The sequence below is a fragment of the Gekko japonicus genome, unplaced genomic scaffold (genome assembly GCF_001447785.1).
Source record: "Gekko japonicus isolate JY-2015 unplaced genomic scaffold, Gekko_japonicus_V1.1 scaffold2891, whole genome shotgun sequence".
In the NCBI taxonomy this organism is placed as follows: Eukaryota; Metazoa; Chordata; class Lepidosauria; order Squamata; family Gekkonidae; genus Gekko; species Gekko japonicus.
The window spans coordinates 173,882-176,891 of record NW_015165328.1 but is presented as its reverse complement, the minus strand read 5'-3'; the positions used below and the strand labels follow the sequence as shown (position 1 = coordinate 176,891).

The 3,010-nt window shown below is 53.0% G+C and overlaps 1 protein-coding gene across 1 annotated transcript in view; it reads left to right on the top strand.

Annotated features, from left to right (window-relative positions):
* The first annotated feature begins 2,768 nt into the window (after nucleotides 1–2,768).
* CAPN5 (calpain 5) overlaps nucleotides 2,769–3,010 on the top strand; it is a 155,872-nt gene continuing 155,630 nt past the window's right edge. The window contains exon 1 of the mRNA XM_015410535.1: nucleotides 2,769–2,818. The gene's annotated coding sequence lies outside the window, so the exon portion shown is untranslated. The remainder of the gene's footprint in view (nucleotides 2,819–3,010) is intronic.

Below are 3,010 nucleotides of genomic sequence, written 5' to 3'. Positions count from 1 at the left end.
AATTTCCGTCAGGTCCATTTCCCAGTAAGCATGTTTTGAATCAGCGGCTTAATTGACACCGCCTCTATCCATTATCTTCCCCGCCCACCCTCTGCACTTAAGCCTCATATCCCCAGAGTATGTGTTGAGCTCATAGAATTCTGCTGCATTACCAAATATCCTTCACTATGCAAGCAAAGCAATCCTCAAACCCCTCCAGAACCAATGACAGCCAATTTCAATTACATGCCGGTCGTCTGGCTTAATGGTTCCTGGGTCGGGACCAAAATCCCACTCTCAAATCCTAAAGCAATTAACTTCACAACAATCTTTACACATTACGCCCATGCTGGGATGTGCCAGAAGTGGATGTCGAGCATTGCGCCGTTGCGATCTGGTGCAGACAAGGGAAATGGAACCCGTCCAGGGCAATCTGCAAAAGGAGCCGGTTTAAATTGCAGTGGAATGAAGGAGAAGAGATTGGATTGATACCCCGCCCTTCACTACCCAAAGGTGTCTCAGAGTGGCTCACAAACTCCTTCCCCTCCCCCTCCCCACAACAGACACCCTGTGAGGTAAAAGAAGAAGGAGAAGAGATTGGATTTATACCCCACCCTTCACTCCCCAAAGGTGTCTCAGAGCGGCTTACAAACTCCTTTCCCTTCCCCTCCCCACAACAGACACCCTGCGAGGTAAAAGAAGAAGAAGAGGAGATTGGATTTATACCCCGCCCTTCACTACCCAAAGGAGTCTCAGAGCGGCTTACAAACTCCTTTCCCTTCCCCTCCCCACAACAGACACCCTGTGAGGTAGGTGGGGCTGAGAGAGCTCTTTTGAGGACTACCCCTGAGAGAACAGCTCTGAATGAACTTGTAACTGGCCCAAGGTCACACCAGCAGCTGCATGTGGAGGAGTGTGGAATCAAACCCGGTTCTCCCAGATTAGAGTCCGCGCTCCTAACCATGACACCAAACTGGCTCTAATGCCATAGAGTCCACCCTCCAGAGCAGCCATTTTCTCCTTTCCCTTCCCCTCCCCACAGCAGACACTGTAGGTAGGTGGGGCAGAGAGCCAGTTTGGCGTAGTGGTTAAGTGTGCGGACTCTAATCTGGGAGAACCGGGTTTGATTCCCTTCTCCTCCACTTGCACCTGGCTGGAGGACCTTGGGCAAGCCATAGTTCTGATAAGAGCTGTCTTATGTTTCTGTCAGAGCTCTCTCTGCCCCGCCTACCTCCCAGGGTGTCTCTTGTGGGGAGGGGAAGGGAGAGGAGTTTGTAGACCGCTCTGAGACTCCCTTGGGTAGTGAAGGGCGGGGTAGAAATCCAATCTCTTCTTCTCCGGGAGAAGCCAGGGCTCTTTTTGTAGAAAAGCCCAGCGGGAACTCATTAGCATAATAGGCCACACCCAACAGCAGGAACTCATTAGCATATTAGGCCACACCCTGACAGCACAGCTCATTCGCATATTAGGCCACACACCTCATGTTACCAGAAGTGTGGTCACCCAGCCACACCCACCTATTGCTTCTTATTCTCTTTATCTTGTTTGTTGTCAAAACCCAGGGCCTTTTTGCTTGTTATGCCACACACCCCTAATTGTAGCCAATCCTAATGAGTTTCTGCTGTTGGGTGTGGCCTATTATGCTAATGAGTTCCTGTTGGGCGTGGCCAACTCAGGAGCCAGCCGGCCCAAAAATAGCCCTGAGGAGAACTGATCTCTGCAGTCGGGAGACCTGGAGGTTGGGAAATCCAGCATATTGGCTTGGGTCCAGTGTTCCCTCTAAGCTGAGTTAGTGTGAGCTAGCTCACAGTTTTTTAGACCCTGGCTCACACATTTTTGTCTTTGTTCAGGAAGGATGGCTCCAGAGCAAACTAATTTATGCAGTATCCAAATGGCTCGCTCGCAACTTTAATGCCAGGAGCTCAGAAAGTAGAATTTTTGCTCACAAGACTCCACAGCTCAGAGGGAACATTGCTTGGGTCCTATGCACTGTTCCCTCTAAGCTGAGTTTGTGTGAGCAAGCTCACAGTTTTTTAGCATTCAGCTCACACATTTCTGTCTCAGCTCAGGAAGGATGGCTCCAGAGCAAACTAATTTATGCAGTAGCCAAATCGCCCGCTCACAACTTTCATGCCAGTAGCTCACAAAGTAAAATTTTTGTTCACAAGACTCTACCACTTAGAGGGAACATTGGTCCTATGCGCGGGGCACCAGAAAGCTCTAAAAGAGGCCAGGGGCAGCCGTGTGTCTCTAATGTGGGTGCAGAAAACAGGATTATTAGTTCAACTTCCCTTACCCCCGTGCAAGAGGACACGTGCGAGGTTCTTCTGCGCGGGGCGCATCATGTGTCGAATCACACCAAACGTGCCGGCTCTAGCCTCCCCAGGTTGCAGCTCTCCCTGTGCATGGGCCGGACTCTCGCTTTACTCGCGAGTAGACACATCCCCAGCCGCTCCTTCATCCACCCGCGCCGACTTCAGTTCGAGTCCGCACCGGGGCGCTTCCTCCGGAGCAACGCCCCGTTACTTAGGGAGTCGAGGCCATTGAGAGAAGCCGGGTTTACTCGCGAGTAAAAAAAAAGCCTGCCAGCGAAAAAAGATCGAACAGCGCACCTGCTCCCAAGAGACCGCACCAACGAATGAATGAAAACGCCCTCTTTTCTCCCCCATGCGCCATTGGGCGCATGCGCGCTCTCCCGCCCCGCCCCTCGGGCCAAGCCCCGCCCCATTGCCTTTAGGGGCGGAGCTTCGAGATGGAAAGTGCAGAAAAGGCGGGGGGGGGGGGAGGAAGAGCCCGGGCTGCCTTGAGCCGAGCTGGATCCGTCCCTCCTGCCTGCGAGGTAAGCGGAGATGCTGGATCGATTTTTTTTTCGCTCAGTGGGTCGGATTGGAGGGATCTAAGAGATCCCCTGCAGCCGGAGATCCCTTGCAGCCGGGGATCCAGCTGCAAACGGTGCTGGGATCCAGCTGTTGAGGAGCCGGGGTTCCTCTTGGAGAGCCCCTGATGCGCGGGGGCCGCGCATCAGGGGCTC